A 7,942-nucleotide genomic window follows, 5' to 3' on the forward strand; every position below is an offset into this window, starting at 1 on the left:
TGGGTGCAACACCGGGACTTCCCGGGAGGTCACCCATCCCAGTACTACTCCGGCCCAAGCGCGCTTAACTGCGGAGTTCTGATGGGATCCGGTGCACTAACGCTGGTATGATCGCACCCGTTATGAGCTTGTCGCAGTGTGTACTTAGCAAACCGCGACCCACGTGCGAATCCACCCCGGCCACCCACCCCCGTCGAGGTGCACACCCTCCCTCGCGAAGTGCGCCCCGTTCGCCAAGTGTGAGCCCTGCCCGGGTGCGCGCACCTTGCTAGGGCGTCGGGTGTGCACCCGGCCCGGCCTACGTGCGTGCACCTGTAGGGGGCGTCGTGTGCGTGCAGTGTCCCGTCTGCAACGCGGTGCCCACACACCACCTCGGGCGCAACGACCTGCGCTCACATGTGGGCCGAGTGCACCTTGGTGCATGTTCGGGGCGCCTCGGGTGCACGCTCGATCTTGCCCCGGTGCACCAAGGCGCTCGGTTTGCCCCGGGTGCGCACTTGGTGCAAGGTGGGCACCCAAAATAGGGATCAAGCACCAAAACACAAGTTTCGGGATGCAAAATGGGACCCAAGGACCACAAATGCGTTCCAAGACCCATGATGGGTCCACGAGAACAAAAATGTGTTCCGAGACTTAATAAACAAATATTGGGTTTTAGGAGAAGAAACATGCTCTGATGCCCAAAACGAGAATCGACCCCGAAAAGGCCACAGGCCAAAAGTGGGATGCGAGACAAAAAAAAATGGGACCCGAGGACCAAAATTGGGTTCCCAGGTCGAAGACAGGGCAACCGGACAAGAAACGACCTCTAAGGCTCGAAATGAGTCCCGACGACTAAAACTTGACAAGAAGCACCCATCAGGCACCCAACTCGACACCCATGGGATGCCGACCCACCCGGGCTTCCACCTAGCACACCTTGGCACCCACCCACCCTCGCACCCAACCTCGCACCCAACTTAGCACCTTTGAACCCACATTGGCACTCACCCTGACCCTGGCACCTTGGAACCCACATTGGCACTCACCTTGACCCTGGCACCCACCTTTGCACTCACCTTGGGACCCACCCTGGCTCCCACCTCGGCACCCACCCAGACACCCACCTTGGTTCCTTGGCACCCACCTTGGATCCTTGGCACCCACCCCGACACCCACCTTGGCACGCAACTTGGCTACTTGCCACCCACCTTGGCTCCTTGACGCCCACCCCGACAACCACCCCGTGACCTACCCTGGCTAGGGTTGGTGCACACCCACCCTGGTGCCCACCTTGGCACCCACCCTATGACCCACCTTGGCACGCACCTTAGTACCCACCCCGTTACCCACCCTAGGACCCACCCCGTGACCCACCTTGGCCAGGGTGGGTGCCTTGGTGCGCACAACTTGCCTGGGCTGCACACCAGGGCGGGCTCAAGATGGCACCCGCGTTCCGTTTTTTTCACTATCTTTCAAAACGGAAATTTTAAAATCTCATTTTTTTCTTTTTTTTGCCTTTTCTGGAAATTAGTGAAGGCAGCGCATCAAAGGTGCGCAATGCTGGTGCGAACCCGGGAGCGCTCCGATGTGTGCTCCAAGGTGCGGCGTGCACGAAGTCCGAGCCCGGTTTGCCCCGGGTGCGCACCTCGCGTGCACCTTCGCCGGGGTGAGCACCTTGGCTGGGTTGCGCGCCCTGGTGCGTACCAAGGAGCGCTCTGAAGTGTGCTCCAAGGTGCGGCGTGCACGAAGTCGGAGCCCGGTTTGCCCCGGGTGTGCACCTCGGGTGCGCACCTCGCGTGCACCTTCGCTGCGGTGGGCACCTTGGCTGGGTTGCGCGCCTTGGTGGGCACCATGCAGTGCACGAAGTCGGAGCCCGGTTTGCCCCGGGCGCGCACCTCCGCCAGGGTGGGCACCTTGGTGCGCACAACTTGCCTGGGCTGCGCATCAGGAAGGGCTCAAGATGGCACCCGCGTTCCGTTTTTTTCACTATCTTTCAGAACGGAAATTTTAAAATATCGTTTTTTTTTGCCTTTTCTGGAAATTAGTGAAGGCAGCGCATCAAAGGTGCGCAACGCTGGTGCGAACCTGGGAGCGCTCCGATGTGTGCTCCAAGGTGCGGCGTGCACGAAGTCGGAGCCCGGTTTGCCTCGGGTGCGCCCTGGTGGGCACCATGGTGCGCACCAAGGAGCGCTCCGAAGTGTGCTCCAAGGTGCGGCCTGCACGAAGTCGGAGCCCGGTTTGCCCCGGGTGTGCACCTCGGGTGGGCACCTTGGTGCGCATGCCTTGCCTGGGCTGCGCACCAGGGCGGGCTCAAGATGGCACCCGCGTTCCTTTTTTTTCACTATCTTTCAAAACGGAAATTTTAAAATCTCATTTTTTTTTGCCTTTTTCTGGAAATTAGTGAAGGCAGCGCATCAAAGGTGCGCACCTCGCTGCCCACCACGGTGCGCAACGCCGGTGGGCACCCGGGAGTGCTTCGAAGTGTGCTCCAAGGTGCTGCGTGCACGTTGTCGGAGCCCGGTTTGCCCCGGGTGCGCACCTCGCGTGCACCTTCGTCGGGGTGGGCACCTTGGCTTGGTTTGCCCCGGCTGCGCTCCGAAGCGGGGTTATTGGAGCGCCGCCTCTTTTTTTGTCGGAGCGTTTGGTGGGGTTTCTCGCATTGGCTCTTCCGAGGCCCGGTTGCCACCCTGGCGCGCACGAAGTCGGAAGTAGGGTTAATTGCCCGGGTGCGCACCTTTGCCAGGGTGGCACCTTACCTGGGCTGCGCACCAGGGCGGGCTCAAGATGGCACGCGCGTTCCGTTTTTTTCACTATCTTTCAAAACGGAAATTTTAAAATCTCCTTTTTTTTTTGCCTTTTCTGGAAATTAGTGAAGGCAGCGCATCAAAGGTGCGCACCTCGCTGCCCACCTTGGTGTGCTCTGAGGTGCGCACCCGGGAGCGCTACGAAGTGTGCTCCAAGGTGCGGCGTGCACGTTGTCGGAGCCCGGTTTGCCCCGGGTGCGCACCTCGCCTGCACCTTGGCCGGGGTGGGCACCTTGGCTGGGTTTGCCCAGGGTGCGCTCCGAAGCGGGGTTACTGGAGCGCCCCCTCTTTTTTTGTCAGAGAGTTTGGTGGGGTTTCTCGCATTGGCTCTTCCCAGGCCCGGTTGTTGGGTGCGCTCCCACCCTGGCGCGCGCGAAGTTGGAAGTTGGGTTAATTGCCCGGGCGCGCACCTTCGCCAGGGTGGGCACCTTGGTGCGCAAACCTTGGCTGGGCTGCGCACCAGGGCGGGCTCAAGATGGCACCAGCATTCCCTTTTTCTCACTATCTTTCAAAACGGAAATTTTAAAATCTCGTTTTTTTTTTGCCTTTTATGGAAATTAGTGAAGGCATCGCATCAAAGGTGCGCACCTCGCTGCCCACCTTGGTGTGCTCCGAGGTGCCCACCACGGTGCGCAACGCCGGTGCGAACCCGGGAGCGCCCCGATGTGTGCTCCAAGGTGCGGCGTGCACGAAGTCGGACCCCGGTTTGCCCCGGGTGCGCACCTCGCGTGCACCTTGGTGCGCACACCTTGGCTGGGTTGCGCGGCCTGGTGGGCACCATGGTGCGCACCAAGGAGCGCTCCGAAGTGTGCTCCAAGGTGCGGCGTGCACGAAGTCGGAGCCCGGTTTGCCCCGGGTGCGCACCTTCGCCGCGGTGGGCACCATGGCGTGCACGAAGTCGGAGCCCGGTTTGCCCCGGGTGCGCACCTCGCGTGCACCTTCGCCGGGGTGGGCACCTCGGCTGGGTTGCGCGCCCTGGTGCGCACCAAGGAGCGCTCTGAAGTGTGCTCCAAGGTGCGGCGTGCACGAAGTCGGAGCCCGGTTTGCCCCGGGTGTGCACCTCGGGTGCGCACCTCGCGTGCACCTTCGCTGCGGTGGGCACCTTGGCTGGGTTGCGCGCCTTGGTGGGCACCATGCAGTGCACGAAGTCGGAGCCCGGATTGCCCCGGGCGCGCACCTCCGCCAGGGTGGGCACCTTGGTGCGCACAACTTGCCTGGGCTGCGCACCAGGAAGGGCTCAAGATGGCACCCGCGTTCCGTTTTTTTCACTATCTTTCAGAACGGAAATTTTAAAATCTCGTTTTTTTTTGCCTTTTCTTGAAATTAGTGAAGGCAGCGCATCAAAGGTGCGCAACGCTGGTGCGAACCTGGGAGCGCTCCGATGTGTGCTCCAAGGTGCGGCGTGCACGAAGTCGGACCCCGGTTTGCCCCGGGTGCGCACCTCGCGTGCACCTTGGTGCGCACACCTTGGCTGGGTTGCGCGCCCTGGTGGGCACCATGGTGCGCACCAAGGAGCGCTCCGAAGTGTGCTCCAAGGTGCGGCGTGCACGAAGTCGGAGCCCGGTTTGCCCCGGGTGCGCACCTCGCGTGCACCTTCGCCGCGGTGGGCACCATGGCGTGCACGAAGTCGGAGCCCGGTTTGCCCCGGGTGCGCACCTCGCGTGCACCTTCGCCGGGGTGGGCACCTTGGTGTGCAGACCTTGGCTGGGTTGCGCGCCCTGGTGGGCACCATGGTGCGCACCAAGGAGCGCTCCGAAGTGTGCTCCAAGGTGCGGCCTGCACGAAGTCGGAGCCCGGTTTGCCCCGGGTGTGCACCTCGGGTGGGCACCTTGGTGCGCATGCCTTGCCTGGGCTGCGCACCAGGGCGGGCTCAAGATGGCACCCGCGTTCCTTTTTTTTCACTATCTTTCAAAACGGAAATTTTAAAATCTCATTTTTTTTTGCCTTTTTCTGGAAATTAGTGAAGGCAGCGCATCAAAGGTGCGCACCTCGCTGCCCACCACGGTGCGCAACGCCGGTGGGCACCCGGGAGTGCTTCGAAGTGTGCTCCAAGGTGCTGCGTGCACGTTGTCGGAGCCCGGTTTGCCCCGGGTGCGCACCTCGCGTGCACCTTCGTCGGGGTGGGCACCTTGGCTGGGTTTGCCCCGGCTGCGCTCCGAAGCGGGGTTATTGGAGCGCCGCCTCTTTTTTTGTCGGAGCGTTTGGTGGGGTTTCTCGCATTGGCTCTTCCGAGGCCCGGTTGCCACCCTGGCGCGCACGAAGTCGGAAGTAGGGTTAATTGCCCGGGTGCGCACCTTTGCCAGGGTGGGCACCTTACCTGGGCTGCGCACCAGGGCGGGCTCAAGATGGCACGCGCGTTCCGTTTTTTTCACTATCTTTCAAAACGGAAATTTTAAAATCTCCTTTTTTTTTTGCCTTTTCTGGAAATTAGTGAAGGCAGCGCATCAAAGGTGCGCACCTCGCTGCCCACCTTGGTGTGCTCTGAGGTGCGCACCCGGGAGCGCTACGAAGTGTGCTCCAAGGTGCGGCGTGCACGTTGTCGGAGCCCGGTTTGCCCCGGGTGCGCACCTCGCCTGCACCTTGGCCGGGGTGGGCACCTTGGCTGGGTTTGCCCAGGGTGCGCTCCGAAGCGGGGTTACTGGAGCGCCCCCTCTTTTTTTGTCAGAGCGTTTGGTGGGGTTTCTCGCATTGGCTCTTCCCAGGCCCGGTTGTTGGGTGCGCTCCCACCCTGGCGCGCGCGAAGTTGGAAGTTGGGTTAATTGCCCGGGCGCGCACCTTCGCCAGGGTGGGCACCTTGGTGCGCACACCTTGGCTGGGCTGCGCACCAGGGCGGGCTCAAGATGGCACCAGCATTCCCTTTTTCTCACTATCTTTCAAAACGGAAATTTTAAAATCTCGTTTTTTTTTTGCCTTTTATGGAAATTAGTGAAGGCATCGCATCAAAGGTGCGCACCTCGCTGCCCACCTTGGTGTGCTCCGAGGTGCCCACCACGGTGCGCAACGCCGGTGCGAACCCGGGAGCGCCCCGATGTGTGCTCCAAGGTGCGGCGTGCACGAAGTCGGACCCCGGTTTGCCCCGGGTGCGCACCTCGCGTGCACCTTGGTGCGCACACCTTGGCTGGGTTGCGCGGCCTGGTGGGCACCATGGTGCGCACCAAGGAGCGCTCCGAAGTGTGCTCCAAGGTGCGGCGTGCACGAAGTCGGAGCCCGGTTTGCCCCGGGTACGCACCTCGCGTGCACCTTCGCCGGGGTGGGCACCTCGGCTGGGTTGCGCGCCCTGGTGCGCACCAAGGAGCGCTCCGAAGTGTGCTCCAAGGTGCGGCGTGCACGAAGTCGGAGCCCGGTTTGCCCCGGGTGCGCACCTTCGCCGCGGTGCGCACCATGGCGTGCACGAAGTCGGAGCCCGGTTTGCCCCGGGTGCGCACCTCGCGTGCACCTTCGGCAGGGTTGCGCGCCCTGGTGGGCACCATGGTGCGCACCAAGGAGCGCTCCGAAGTGTGCTCCAAGGTGCGGCGTGCACGAAGTCGGAGCCCGGTTTGCCCCGGGTGCGCACCTCGCGTGCACCTTCGCCGGGGTGGGCACCTCGGCTGGGTTGCGCGCCCTGGTGCGCACCAAGGAGCGCTCCGAAGTGTGCTCCAAGGTGCGGCGTGCACGAAGTCGGAGCCCGGTTTGCCCCGGGTGCGCACCTCGCGTGCACCTTCGCCGCGGTGGGCACCATGGCGTGCACGAAGTCGGAGCCCGGTTTGCCCCGGGTGCGCACCTCGCGTGCACCTTCGCCGGGGTGGGCACCTCGGCTGGGTTGCGCGCCCTGGTGCGCACCAAGGAGCGCTCCGAAGTGTGCTCCAAGGTGCGGCGTGCACGAAGTCGGAGCCCGGTTTGCCCCGGGTGCGCACCTCGCGTGCACCTTCGCCAGGGTGGGCACCTCGGTGCGCACACCTTCTCAATGTTTTCTTGCCTTTTCTGGAAATTGGTGAAGGCAGCGCATCAAAGGTGCGCACCTCGGTGTGCTCCGAGGTGCGAACCCGAGAGCGCTCCGAGGTGCCCACGAAGTCGAAAGTCGGGTTAATTGCATTGTTTTCCCCGGGTGCGCTCCGAGGTGCGCAACATCGGCGCGCACCAAGGAGGGCTCCGAAGTGTGCTCCAAGGTGCGCACGATGGCGTGCACCTCTGGTGCGCACGATTCGGAGCTCGGTTTGACCGGGGTGCGCACACCTTGGCTGGGTTGCGCACCTTTTGTGCGCTCCAAGGTGCGCACGAAGTCGGAGCTCGGTTTGCCCCGGGTGCGCACCTTCGCCAGGGTGCGCACCTTGATGCGCACGCCTTGGCTGGGCTGCGCACCTTGGTGGGCGCCATGGTGCGCACCTTTCGTGCGCTCCAAGGTGCGCACGAAGTCGGAGCTCGGTTTGCCCCGGGTGCGCACCTTGGTGGGCGCCATGGTGCACTCCGAGGTGCCCAAGATTGGTGCGCACCAAGGAGCGCTCCGAAGTGCGCTCCAAGGTGCGCGCGAAGTCGAAAGTTGGGTTAATTGTCCGGTTTGCCTCGGGTGCGCACCTTGCGTGCACCTTCGCCAGGGTGGGCGCCTTGGTGCGCACACCTTGGCTGGGCTGCGCACACCTTGGCACCCGCGTTTCCTTCATTTTAAATTTTTTTTTTTTACAATCTCTCAAGTGGGAAATTCTATAATCTCAACTTTTTTTGCCTTTTCAGGAAACTTTTGAATGGAGCGCATCATTGGTGCGCTCCGAAGTGTGCTCCAAAGCTCTCTCCAGCTGCGTGCACCTGCCCCGGCCGCGCACCCGGCCCCGCCCAGCTTCGCTCACCTGTCCCGGGCGTCTGGTGCGGAACCTTAGAGTAAGAAACATCACCGTGCACCTTGGCCAACGTGCGCGACTCGACCGAGCGCGCACTGGCCGAGGTGCACACCGATTTCACCTGGGTGCGCGCGCAGCACCTCGGGCGCACCGGGGTGCGCGCACAACGCCCGGGTTGCACCGTGGCCTGTGTGCTCGGGGTGCCTCGGGTGCGCGCTCGGTGTCGCCCCCCGCGCGCGCGGTAGTGCGGGCAGCGCACCCCGGCCCGACCCGGCCCCGACGAGAACGCAAACGGGCAAAAGGTTTATTCAAATAGCATTGCGACGCCCGGCGAAAAACTAAAAA

The 7,942-nt window shown here is 62.9% G+C and overlaps 1 non-coding gene across 1 annotated transcript; it reads right to left on the reverse strand.

Annotated features, from left to right (window-relative positions):
• LOC131864008 (5S ribosomal RNA) lies at positions 1–119 on the reverse strand. The gene has a single exon (XR_009362900.1). It is a non-coding gene; the product is annotated as a 5S ribosomal RNA (ribosomal RNA).
• Positions 120–7,942: the final 7,823 nt, after the last annotated feature.

Source organism: Cryptomeria japonica, unplaced genomic scaffold (genome assembly GCF_030272615.1).
Source record: "Cryptomeria japonica unplaced genomic scaffold, Sugi_1.0 HiC_scaffold_74, whole genome shotgun sequence".
In the NCBI taxonomy this organism is placed as follows: Eukaryota; Viridiplantae; Streptophyta; class Pinopsida; order Cupressales; family Cupressaceae; genus Cryptomeria; species Cryptomeria japonica.